Source organism: Salvia splendens, chromosome 4 (genome assembly GCF_004379255.2).
Source record: "Salvia splendens isolate huo1 chromosome 4, SspV2, whole genome shotgun sequence".
Lineage (NCBI taxonomy): Eukaryota > Viridiplantae > Streptophyta > Magnoliopsida > Lamiales > Lamiaceae > Salvia > Salvia splendens.
Genome location: NC_056035.1, coordinates 32,251,793 through 32,266,161, shown reverse-complemented (window position 1 = coordinate 32,266,161; position 14,369 = coordinate 32,251,793).

Here is a 14,369-nt window from a genome sequence, read left to right as displayed (position 1 = left end):
GAATTGATTTCAAGGAAACGGATCAGCGAAGAAGCATGGCTTCCAGATTCGAAGCAGAAAAATTTACAGGCAAGAATGACTTCGCCCTCTGGAGGATGAAGATGAGGGCGATGTTGATTCAACAAGGCCTGGCGTCGGCACTCACGGTCGAAGAAAGGGATGGGAAAGGAAAGGAAGTCTTAGATGAAAAGGCGACCGCCAAGAAGGCTGAGATTGAGGCTAAAGCACATAGTGCGATTGTGCTTAGCCTCGGTGATAAAGTGCTACGTGAGGTCGCAAAAGAAAAGACGGCCGCTGATGTCCTATCGAAGCTCGAGGATCTCTACTTAACGAAATCCCTTGCAAACCGGCTATTCATGAAGAGGCATCTGTATTCTTATAAATTCTTGGAAGGTAAAAGAATCTTGGAGCAGTTGGAAGATTTCAACAAGGCAGTGGATGATCTTGAGAACATTGATGTCTCAATTGGAGATGAAGACAAAGCCATTCTATTGCTCAATGCCTTGCCGCAAGCGTTTGATCAGTTTCGGGATGCATTCTTGTATGGCCGTGATAGAACGATCACGCTTCTGGAAGTTCAGACGGCCTTGAGGGCAAAGGAACTTCAGAAGAGTGAGTTGAAAACTGCAGATCCGACTGCTGAGAGTCTCAACATCAAGAAGTTCAGAGGCAAGAAACCTTTCAAGAAACCCTATGAAAATTTCAAGGGTTTTCCGGCTGCTCAAAAGGAGACTCGGTCTTGCCATTGGTGCAAGAAGCCCGGCCACTTGAAGAGAGACTGCCATGCTTGGAAAAGAAAGCAAGAAGTTGAGGGGAAGACTGTCAATTCGGCCGAGGCAATGGAAGATGAAGAAGTCCATGAGGTACTAAATGTTCTAGATGGTGAGGTTTCTGGGACTTGGATCATGGATTCAAGCTGTAGTTTTCATATTTGCCCCAATCTTGAGTGGTTTGATTATATTGATGTTGCTATTGGATCGGTTGTTCTTGGTAATAACCAAGTTTGCTCTATGAAAGGGGTTGGATCAGTCAAGTTGAGAGGTGAAAATGGAGCAGTGATAACCTTGAGTGGGGTGAGATATATTCCAGATGTGAAGAGGAACTTGATTTCACTCGGATTTCTGGAGAGAAGAGGATGTTCTTTTGCTTGTGTGGATGGCCGAATGGAGGTATGTAGAGGTGGAAAGGTATTGATGATGGCTGAAAGGAGGGGGAGCTTATATTATCTGACTGCAGTTATTTGTAGTAAGGGAAGTGCTGAGCTCCACAATGTTGCATCATGCACCTTGAGTCAGTGGCACACTAGGCTCGGACATCCATCTGCTGGGACTGTAAAGAAGTTAATTCAGAAAGGAATCTTGCATTGCAGTAATGATGAAGATGCTGCAGTCCCTTGTGAAGAATGTGTACTAGGCAAAGCCAAGAAGTTGCCATACCCGAGAGGTAAACACACTTCTTCAAAACCTCTAGATTATGCACATAGTGATTTGTGGGGGCCGGCACAAGAGAAATCCATAGGTGGGGGTAGATATTATATGTCTATTATTGATGACTACTCCAGAAAAGTATGGCTGTTCATATTAAAAGAAAAGTCTGAGGCCTTCATGAAGTTCAAGAGTTGGTGTGCTGAGGTGGAGGCAGAAAAATGAGTATGTTTGAGGTATTTAAGGACTGATAATGGTCTTGAATACTTGTCCAAAGAGTTTGATGATTTTTGTAAACTCAAAGGCATTAAACGGCATAGGACCGTGCCAATGAATCCCCAACAAAATGGGGTGGCAGAGAGGGGCAATAGGACCATCTTGGAGAGGGTGAGATCCATGCTTCTTGCTGCGGGGATGGGGAAAAGATTCTGGGCAGAGGCTGCATCTACGGCTGTGAAGCTTATGAATAAGTGCCCCTCATCCTCTATTGATGGTGACACACCAGATTTTAGGTGGTATGGAAGTTATGGAGGGTATTCGGAGCTAAGGACTTTTGGATGCAAAGCCTTTGCTCATGTGAAGCAGGGAAAGTTGGAGCCTCGAGCGTTGAAGTATGTTATGCTGGGCTATCAGCCTGGGGTTAAAGGCTACAGGCTATGGTGTGTGGAGCCTGGTAATGCCAAGATTATAATCAGCCGAGATGTGACTTTCTGGGAGCAGGAATTACCCTTCAAGAAGTCTGTAGAGCTTGCTGCAGATGATGGTCAAAAGGAGAAATCCACTTCTGCAATTGAGGTGGAGCATGAGTCCCAGCCTGAAGTGTATAGTGATGAACCAAGTGATTCAACATTGAAGTGGTTGATGAAGTATTTGAAAGGTGCCAACAACATTGGGATTTTGTTTGATGGTGCAAAGGAATGCTCAGGCAATGCCTTGGTAGGATGGACAGATTCTGATTATGCAGGCAATGTAGATACTCGAAGGAGTCAATCAGGCTACATTTTTACTCTTTATGGCTCGGTTGTGAGTTGGAAGAGTTGTCTTCAAGCAGTGGTTGCGTTATCAACTACTGAAGCCGAGTTCATGGCTCTAGCTGCTGCAGTTAAAGAGAGTTTCTGGCTCAAAGGGATATTGAATGACTTTGGGGTGGTGCTAAAGACAGTGGAGATTGGCTGTGATAATACAAGTGCAATTAGTTTAGCCAAGCACCAAGTGTACCATGAAAGGAGCAAGCACATTGATGTGCGTTTACACTTCATCCGAGAGAAGATTGAGGAGGGTGAAGTGAAGGTGTTCAAGGTGGACACTGCAGAGAATCCGGCTGACATGCTAACCAAGCCGTTGCCCAAGAGTAAGCTAGAGTTATGCATGGAGTTGGTGAATTTGTGCAAGATGGATGATTAGTGAGTTGAGTGATCAAGGTGGAGATTTGTGAGTGTGATAACTCAACTACACTGATAATCCAATACATGATTTGGAAGCTAAAATGAAGAAGGAATGCGCTGAAGCTGATCTCAAGCTTAGACGTTCAGGAGCCGTCTGATTCATCGCGGATGAGGAGATTAAGTCGTAGCCGTCCGATCTAACTAGCCGTTGGATCTTAGCTTTAAATAGTAGTTAGAGGTAGTTAGCTTCAGTTTTTGATTCTCTTTCGTTTTAGCTGATTTCCCTGTCGATTCAATAATATTTCTTCTTCCGATTCGTCTTGTTAGCTCAATTCAAGCTCACGCACATACACACGCCTTCATCCTAACATTTTTGTTGTTGTACATGAAGCCCACCGTTTTGTGACGAGGTATATTTTCCAGGTGTATTGTATTGGTTTGACATTTTATGCATGAGAGAGATATTTTATTAGAATTTAGAACTATGAGAGAGAGAGAGAGATTGGAGTAATATATTTCTAAATTAATTGCTAATTTAATTACATCTCTCGAGTCGAGTGTCTAGACCTAGAATGTAATATTTTTATTATTTTTAAGGTAATATTTTTATTATTTTTATTTTGTTTTTATCATATTCCAGTGCTAGAAGCTCGTGATTGATAGGCGTAAAGAAACCTATTTGGCTACTGTTTTAACTTTAACCTTACAGTCAAAATGAAGTACCGAAAGCGCAGCATAGGAGTACCATTTTTCACTGTTAATATATATGTAGAGTTGTTGATTTTTGGATTTTTTTTATAATCACGGTAGTACAATTTTGATTTTTCAATTTGTTTTGGATTATTTTTCAGCCATTCATATCCTTGTCTCAATACTGTTTCATTCCTTCACTATTCATGGGCCCTACTACACTTTTTACCCCATCTCTTAACTAAGAGACAACACCTGCAAACCTCCATCTCTTAATCATCTCATCCCTTAACTATTCATTCAATTTCATTTTTTATTTTTGTTTTCAACAAATTCAATTAATAAAAACACACTTCATCAAATAAAAGAAAATTACAATTTAAAATTCTAAAAAAATAAAAAACACATATTAAAATCTTTAAAAAAATAAAAAGACATAATTTAAAATACTAGAAATTAAAAATTGTACACTTAAATTATTGGAAGGACTTGGAAAGAGGTCGAAAACATGAATAGAATGCGGATCAAGTTATATGGAATGATAACCGAACCGATTGGATCAGTTAGCAAATGTCGTTGCCACTTAATCAATGCAATCTAGCTTTCGTCCTTTCCGTCTTGCCAAAGTAATTTAAAACTCCCAATTTTGCACAACTTTAACAGTAAAGCGGCAAGTTCGGGGTCGATTCCACATAGAAGTTGGTGTGTCGAGTGTGTGAGTAGTGAACAGGGGGTTGGCTGCTGCCGCGCTTTAACTTGGGAGTTTTTAACTACTGGTTTTAATCTAGACAGAATTAAACTAGCTAGCTTGATCAATGGAAATTTAACTACTGGATCAAGTGAATTGCAGGTAATAACAGAAAAGTAAATGCGCGGATTAAAAGCGAAAATAACTTTGATTAAACTAAAAGCTGAGTACAATGTGAAATTTAAACTAAGCTAACACTTTGGAATCTAAGAAAACGGTAAAATCTGAGAAAAATCTCAGCGGGAAACTTAAGATAACACTAACAGAAATGAGTATTCTGCAGCGCTCCCTTTCGGTCGCCCTTTAAACTAAGCTATCTAGCTAAGCTAGAGAACTGAACTAAACTAAGCTAGAAAACTGAACTAAACTAACCTAGAGAGCTGAACTAAACTAAATAACTAAGCTAAGCTAAACTAGACGGAAAGTAAAGTCTCGGATGCCTTCTTGTGGTGGCACACCCTCTATTTATAAGCTCGATTCGGCCGCCAGCTGGATAACGATCTTGACAGGGAATATTCGCTTATTCTGAGAGTGAGCGACTCATTGATGCTACGTGCTGTTCTTCTAGAATGACGACGCTTTTTGGTAACAGATTTGTGACTCAGCTCCGTCCTTGCGTCTCATATTCCAGCACGTGTCCCCTTCTACAACGTCGTCCTTGATAACAGAATGGTGAGCTATATCCAGCTCATTTCCTCACGTGTTCTTCTTCTAGAAGCCAGCGGTCCCCACCTAACTGCTTGATCGCTCCCCCTTGATCAACTCCCCCGATTCTTGGCCTTTTATCGCCTTTTGTACTTGCTTGATCAGTTCGGCCTTGCTGCCTTGGTTAAGTAGTATTTCTGCACATTTAACACTTGTTTTGCGCGATAAACCAATCAAGTAGCATGTATTTCACCCTTAAACCGATGCATGAAATGAGCCTTATCAAACTGCTCACACTTAAAACATACTTGTCCTCAAGTATAAAGAAAAATAAAAGAAAAAGATAAGACATATTTCAGACATGGTTTACTTATTTCACTAGTAAAGGAAAACGAAAAGAAAAACAAAACTTTAAGATAAAAACACGTATTCACATGTACGCATTAGACCGAATAATTTTCCAACAATCATACCCGAGGTCGAGGTCAATCCATTTGTCAGTAGCTTTTGTTCCTTTCCTTCTCTTTCGCCTTTGCTTGATCAAGGTGTCAGCTTGTCAAGATTGCTCAATTTAAAAACCACTGTTGGATTCACTCAGTCACTCCTTTCTCACCAAAGATGTTAGGACTGTTCACTCGGTGTTGCCACAAATTTAATACTTTGAATCGGACTACACAAGATAGTTCCTTAAGGTCTTTGGTTTGGGTTGTAACGAGGCTCAAGGGTAGTAACGTGTTAGGTTAGGGTCCTAGGGGTTCTAAGTTTAAATATAAAAATTTTTAAAGAAAAATCACATGAGTCGAAAGGTCAAAGATTTGACCAAACTCGCTGGATTAGAATTGGGATATTTATTTCTTGGTGCTTCCTCTTGGTCAGATTTTGACCTTTAGCCTTATAACCTTCGGCTTTTTTTTAAACCTTTTCATTCTTTTCATATGATCAACCTGATTGTCTAACTTGATCAACCCGGCTACCCTTTATTCCGACCATCCTTATTGCTATCCCCCTTTTGTTTCCCTTGACAAACTTCATTTCTTTGACCATCTTTCCTCATGTGATATGAAACTTTGAATTTGGTTTTAAGGCTTCAAAGAAAGAGAAAGAGTGTATGGGCACAAATTGGCTACTAGGGGGTGCCTTGACTAATGAGGCGGGTTTGTGGAACGAAATAAGAACACGGCTCAAATGGTTAAGTACTAATGCCTTTAGTCATTACTACTTGTGCAATTTTCATCTCAATATTAAAAGTCAGTCTCTCGTAATTTTTTTCTTTTGTAAAAATAGTAGAAAGTGTTCTACTTTTGGCTTATAACTCGCATATAGAGAGGTTTCACAGTTGATTTAGAAATTGAGCGTTTCCATCATACTTGCGTCATTCAAATTGATCAAGTTTTTGCAATCAAGTTTTTACATGCGAGCATACTGAATCCTTTTTCTAACTCTCCCAAAAGGTAATCAAGTCTTCCATTTATTCAATTTCATGCATATTGCCTATTTTCTTACGATCTGGAATTTGTTATTTTTGAAAAAATTTAGCATGTATGATTCTACTATAACTAACCTGTCCCCCCTCCCCACTGCATATGAACTCGTCCTCGAGGGACTGGATGCAGTGGAAAAAAAGGGTTAGGCACAGGTAATGGCACAACAAACAAGGGAAACTTCTCACACTTAGACCAGACACTGGGCTAAGTGTGAGACAGTGCCAGCGATCAACGCATGCTAACAAATAAAAAAAACATACAAATAAGACAGTTAAACAAAGAAAAAATGGCATGCATGCTTCTCACACTTAGACCCAACACAGGTCTAAGTGTGATACGAAATAGAATGACAGTTATACATACCATAAACAAATTAAAACTAAAATTGTTTGGAAATTAACGTGAGCTGAGATGGGGGTTGTACTGTGGCTGGAAGCTTCCCTTCATTCCCTCTCAGTTCGGCCAAAGACATGGCCACCTGAGATAACTGTTTTGTAAGCATCTTGAGTGCAGCCCTCTGTTCTTTCTGAGTCACTTGTATTTCTCTCATTGCATCTTGGGGCTGATGCGGGATCATCGCATCTCCTGGACCTTCATTTTGCTGCCTGGTATACCTCTGATTAAATCGACCTCATCCATGGCCTTGCTGGTAGTAGCCAGTCGATCCATACTGTTCTGGCTGATTCTGGGGGAAATGATTTTGTTGGTTTCCTTGGAAGAACTGTTGGTTCCCTTGGGATTGTTGGTTTCCCCTGTGGTACTGCGGGACATAACTCACCATTTAATTAGTTGGTTGCCTACCCTGGTTGCTATACTGAGGGGCTTGGTGTTGGTACCCCCATTCTCCTTCCTGTTGCCGGCTTGACCAGTTAGGTTGTCCTCCACTTGACCAGTTCCCTTGAGGTCCACTTGACCAACCTGCCTGTCCTCCTTGCATTCTATTCCCTCCAGTGTTTGGTCTATCCAAGATTCGAGCTGGCCAGTTGGATTGCTCGTCAGAGGGTTGTACCTGTTGTGGTTGGCTTTGATTCTGATCAGTCCATCTGAAGTTGGGGTGGTCCCTCCACGGAGCATCTCTCTGCTTCCCCTGGATCCAGTTGCCATTTGTGTTCTAGTGGCCTACGACGTTTACTTGCTCTACCTCAGGGGGAAACTCGCATTAATAGTAATGATGCTCTTCTGGCGGTGGCGGCTGCGGCACATACTGTGTCTCCTTCGGTGCAGGCGGTGGCGGCGGTCTCGTTTTTTCTACTGCTTCCAGCAGTTTCTTCTCCATCTGCTCAAATCGAGCCTCCAGCTTTTCATCGTTGCGCGCCTCAGCTGCGTACACTGCTCCTCTTCTGTACTGCCCTCGAGATGTTTCGTACGACCGCTTAGCCTCAATCAGCCTCTCCAAAATATTCTTAGCTTGACTAAATGCGGTTTTCGAGAAGTCCCCTTGTTCTGCGAGGTTGAGGTCGTTCTTGCTGTCCACCGTGAGTCCGCCATAGAAGATCGAGTAGATCTCCTTCTCTCCCAGCTTGTGGTTAGGGCATGCTTGAAGCAGCTCTTGGAACCTATCCCAGTACTGGCCGAGGGGCTCGTCATACTCCTGTCTGGCTTCTGTAATTTCCCTTTTCAGGGCACTTGTTTTCGATGCTGGAAAGAGACGATCGAGGAATATCATGTGGAATTCGGCCCAAGTCTTGATGGATCCTTCTGGCAGCCTAGACGACCAGACACCCGCGTCCCCCTTCAAAACGAAGGGAATAGCCATAAGCCTGTAATCTTCGGATGTGGATCCAGCTGGCACGGGCTGAATATCACAGTATCGGCAGTATTCCTCCAGAAAAGCATACGGACACTCCTTCGAAAGGCCGTAGAAGTGGGACAAAACGGCCAGTACTCCTGATTTGATTGCGATGCTCCGCATCCCAGGAGTAGCGGCGATGGCATCTGTGGGCTCTTTCTCATCATGAGCGTGTAGAGAGCCGATTCCCGAGTCGTCAGGGACAAGGGCCATTTTTACTTCTGCTTGTTCAGGTGGTGGTGGGTTTGTGTTCTGCTCGGTGGCTGCTGCTGCTTGTGCGGCTCTGTAACGAGTGGTCACTACGCCGACTTCCTGGATTCTCCACTGAATGTTAGTTCTTCTATATATAAAGAGATGATTCCAGTAATCGCCATGGTGGTACCTTCTCATCAACAACAGGAAAAACAAATGAGAAAAGAAAGAAATAAAACTATTTACTCCTACGTACTACACACAAACATAAAATAACACCATGCTTCCCCGGCAACGGCACCATTTTGGAAGGACTTGGAAAGAGGTCGAAAACACGAATAGAATACGGATCAAGTTATATGGAATGATAACCGAACCGATTGGATCAGTTAGCAAATGTCGTTGCCACTTAATCAATGCAATCTAGCTTTCGCCCTTTCCGCCTTGCCAAAGTAATTTATAACTCCCAATTTTGCACAACTTTAACAGTAAAGCGGCAAGTTCGGGGTCGATCCCACAGAGAAGTTGGTGTGTCGAGTGTGTGAGTAGTGAACAGGGGGTTGGCTGCTGCCACGCTTTAACTTGAGAGTTTTTAACTACTGGTTTTAATCTAGACAGAATTAAACTAGCTAGCTTGATCAATGGAAATTTAACTACTGGATCAAGTGATTTGCAGGTAATAACAGAAAAGTAAATGTGCGGATTAAAAGCGAAAATAACTTTGATTAAACTAAAAGCTGAGTACAACGTGAAATTTAAACTAAGCTAACACTTTGGAATCTAAGAAAGCGGTAAAAACTGAGAAAAATCTCAGCGGGAAACTTAAGATAACGCTAACAGAAATGAGTATTCTGCAGCGCTCCCTTTCGGTCGCCCTTTAAACTAAGCTATCTAACTAAGCTAGAGAACTGAACTAAACTAAGCTAGAGAGCTGAACTAAACTAAATAACTAAGCTAAGCTAAACTAGACGGAAAGTAAAGTCTCGGATGCCTTCTTGTGGTGGCACACCCTCTATTTATAAGCTCGATTCGGCCGCCAGCTGGATAACGATCTTGACAGGGAATATTCGCTTATTCTGAGAGTGAGCGACTCATTGATTGCTATGTGCTGTTCTTCTAGAATGACGACGCTTTTTGGTAACAGATTCGTGACTCAGCTCCGTCCTTGCGTCTCATATTCCAGCACGTGTCCCCTTCTACAACGTCGTCCTTGATGACAGAATGGTGCGCTATATCCAGCTCATTTCCTCACGTGTTCTTCTTCTAGAAGCCAGCGGTCCCCACCTAACTGCTTGATCGCTCCCCCTTGATCAACTCCCTCGATTCTTGGCCTTTTATCGTCTTTTGTACTTGCTTGATCAGTTCGGCCTTGCTGTCTTGGTTAAGTGGTATTTCTGCACATTTAACACTTGTTTTGCGTGATAAACCGATCAAGTAGCATGTATTTCACCCTTAAACCGATGCATGAAATGAGCCTTATCAATTATAAAAACTACTTCGTCGGCGAATCATCCCCCAACGGCGGTGGCGGTGCACCCAAGCTAGATGGAGGCGGAATACCAAGTTGACTTGCCAGATACTCAATGCTGGCAAGATTGGCTTGATATTGGGCAGACGTCATGCTGGAAGTGTCAGCCATCGTGGCGGTGAAGTACATGGACATTAGGGAGGACGGAGGCCCTTGGGAGCCCGCCTGGCTTGATTCGCCTCGGCCCCTCCGTGCGCGAGCTCTAGCCGCCTTCGCCGCCTTATTCCCTTGCGGCCGACGTTGTGTACCGGAGGAGCCCCTTGCATCGGATGTCTGGAACTCAACCTCTTGTGAGGCGTTGCCTTCCCTGCCCTCACTAGACGAGTATTGGCCACCTGCCGTGTCCTTCTTGCATTTCGAGCTCGAGCCGGTGCTGGACTGGACACCGCCAGCCCACCTATCAAGCTCTTTGACCGACTGCCAAACATCGGCACGTTTGAAATCTTTTTTGGTGTAGACTTTGAAGACTCGCAAAGCCGCTCTCAGAATGTCGGCCTCCTCGTCCTCCTCGTTTCCTCCTCTTCTAGCTCTGGTCGGAAGGTTTCCGGGAGTGTGTTCGTCCGAAATATTCTCCATAATTTGGGATAATCCCTGCGTTTGCCCATACCTCGGGGCGGAGGGACGATAGTATGCATCAACTGGAAAAGATAGTGTTTGGTACGCCGGCGTCGACGAGCCTTGGGTGCCCGGAGACGAACCGGAAGCATCCAAAATATTGTACATGCCCTCCAGTCGACAAACGTGTTCAAGTTGAAGCCGCCCTCGCCGCTGGAGTTTCTGTCACCGGACATTTTTGCATAAATTGTAGAGGAAAGAGAGAAGATATGATAGTGATGAGAAGAAAATGAGAGATATGTGTGTGTAAAATGAAAGAGGTAATAGAAGTATTTATAGAATAAAAAAAGAAAAAAATAATTATATATATATATATATATATTTAAAAATTACCATTTAAAATTTTTAGTTTATATATATATATATATATATATATATATTTTCAGAAAATCGAATTTTTTTAAAAAAATTATTTATTGCGTCAGCATGACGACGCTCATTCGCGGGCCGGCGAGTGAGTGTCACACCTCGCGCCAGAGCTCACCGCGTTGCGAGCCGGCTCGCCAACTTCATCTTCGTGAAGGGCCACGGGACAGGACGTGAGTGCCGCATCGCTGTCTCGATGTGGTCTCGTCTCGCCGAGACGAGACCGAGCCCGCATCGAGATAGCGATGCGGTTCCCTCAGGTTCGATTTTATTCAGATGTAGGTTCGGTTCAGTTTCATTTTATTTAAAGAAAAATAATTTTTTAATTAGTTTTGGTAAAAATATCTAACCAAAAATGAAATGGTTATTTATACCTAGTTTAGTAGTTTACAGTCAACTTAATCTTTCTAATTCAATACATCAAACGGAGCTAATAACTCATATTCAATCATTTTAATTTCAACAAAAATATGAGGTTGGCTTCAATAATTATTGTCGGCAAAAGATTTGGATCCAAATAAACCTGGGAGTTGGAACAAGGAGATAGAGAATAAGGGAAAAATATGAAATTTGAGAATAATTAAGAAAAAGTATGGAATAAAAAAAATGAATTGCTACTAGATTTGGGGGTAACTAAAGTTGCAATGAATACGTTGGGGTTGATTTAAAATTTGATATAGCAGCTGAAAAATAATGATGTTGTGTTACTAATGACCTTATGATGATTTCATGTTAAAATAAAAACTAAATTATATAGCAATTTCGAATTTTCAAATATTTAGAATAATTGTTAAAATATTTTAGCTTCAGGTCACATTTTATAAAAACCATATTAATTAACATAGTTTTGAATTTATACATTTGTATGGGAATTAATTTAAATGGTTTTTAATGTTTCTCTCCCATTACGTACTTACTATGTCCCTAAATAATTATCTAATTTTGAATATCGTTTTTTTATTAAGAAATGCTGTAATACGAGTGGAAAAGCTAGTGTACTGTTAGCTCTATTTTTAAATAGTACAGTAATCCATTATTAAAATATTAGTAGAACAAATTAATAAAATATTTAATAATAGACATAATAAAATAAAATAAAATAAAAGTGAAATGAATATTTAATAGTACTATATTTTTAAGTGAGATCCGAAGCTTCTCATCAATGACGGTACGTTTTGCTGCTAAAGCAATTTTGTGGAAATTTCACTTGTTTCATTATTTATAAATTTGACTTAGTTTATTCTATGGTCCATCAATTAATGCTGAAATTCTGAAAAGAAATACAAATTCAATGCACTAATTACTTGCTTGGAAGTTTTGACATTTAGTCTCGATACATAATACTATATGCATTTTATTTTAATTATTGCATGACTGTACAGTCTGTACTGAATTTAAGGCTAAAATGTTGACATTAAATTGAAGCTGGACATCTTTAGGTTTATAAACTATAACCTGCGTACAATTATTTAGTTAATTTTTCTATGAAGTTTAAAACAATAAAACTTTACTTTTTTATGTAATTTATAAATTTAATAACAATAACAATTATCACTTCGATAAAGGCATCAATTAGACAGATCACATTGTAGAGAATCAATACAACTAGCATAAAAACAAGACATATGTTGTTTAATGTAGGAACCTCGTCCACTTATTTGAAATCGAAACTCTCTAGAAAACTTAACCCCATTTTATATTAATTTTGCTTTGGAAGATGATAAGAACTTATAAAATACTCCAAATCAATTTTCGGTTCGATGTTACAATCTTAAACCACATGAGAAATTTTAAAAAAAAAAGAGTTGTAACACAAGTCATAATTACTAGTAATTGTGCCAACACGCACGTGGTGGCCATACTCGATATGGAATTCAAAATTATAAATAAATGAATTAAAAAAAACAGAGGTTATTTGTGGGTAGAGGTCACCAAACTGAACCGAACCGAACCGGACGAATCGGCCCGGAACCGTCACAGGCGGTTCCCAACCGGAACCGGAACCGGAACCGTCGCCGGCGGTTCCGCCGGGCCGGTTCAGGTTTCGAATTTGGAGGAACCGTAACCGGCGGTTCGGAACCGCCGGTTCGGCGGTTTCTGACAACTTTTCAGGCCTACAACCGCCCTACACCTAGCCTTTTCAGAAACCACTCTCGCGGGCCCCGGTTTTGTCGAAAACCGTTGACGGAAACCGCCGGTTTCCACAGAAAAAACCACCGGTTTCGGTCAAAAACCGGCGGTTTCGCCGTTTTTTTTTCAAAATTTTGAATTTTTTTTTTATTTAATCACAATTTTCCCCTATAAATACCCACATCCTCCGATCAAGCCAAATAGGTAAGCAAGGTAAGAGAACTACGTGGACTTTGATTCCAAAATGCAATTGAGCATTGAGGATACGTAGGCATCTCAACTTAAATTTTAATTTAAGTTGAGCTCGAGTCATTTTCCTTTTTTTTTCTTCCATTTGTTTCGAATATGTAATTTGTAAATTATAATCAAGACTTTAAGTCTTTTGTAATTTATAATTTTTAAATTGTAACTTGTAAATTTTAAGTTGTAATTTGTAATTTTAAAGTTGTAATTTGCAATTTTAAAGTTGTAATTTGTAATTTTAAAGTTGTAATTTGTATCAATAAAATTGCATTTGAACATCACTTTATTCTAATTTTATTTATGCAAATATATTTACATATTTTACTTGAATTACAAATTTACAATGTAAAAAAAATATAAAAAAATTAAAATGAACCGCCGAACCGGACGAACTGGCCCGGAACCGGATATGCACCGCCGGTTCCGGCGGTTCACGTGAACTGGCGGTTCACGGTTCACGGTTCAGGAACTGGAACCGCCGAACCTTGGCCGGGCCGGTTCAGGTTCACGCCTTTCTTGAACCGGAACCGGCGGTTCCGAACCGTGAACCGCCGGTTCCCGAACCGTGGTGACGTCTATCTGTGTGGGCTATAGATTCACAGTACTTGGGACTTCGCCGGCGCTGGCAGGTGGTTTATCGGCGGCGCTTTGATTTGGAATATTATTATCCATTTTTTCAGGTGGTCAGATGGAGTTGCATGGACCCCACCTGTACGGTCACACATAATAAGGTTGGAAAGTACAATAAAATTGCTTCTCTTTCTAGTTATATTCGAAATACACACACTAACACTACAATTCATTGTTAAGAAAAGATGTAAGTTCTCATGAGATTCTATTTCTAATTTGAGATTTCATTATTTTCACTAAGGTGTTAGAATTTGGTTTGATAGTTAAATAATAGGAATAGTATGGAACAAGCTAAGATAAAATTTATCTAAAACTAAATTAAAATTGGACTGTATGTTGTTGATTGGTTAATACTTATAAGAATTTTGATAGTTAAATAATAGGAAGAGTGTGGGACTAAATTAAGATACTTGTAGTAATTAACATGCTCTATTCATCATATTAAAAATGCTAAGAATTTAAGCTTATTTATATGTGATAGTGACTGTGACACCTCATAA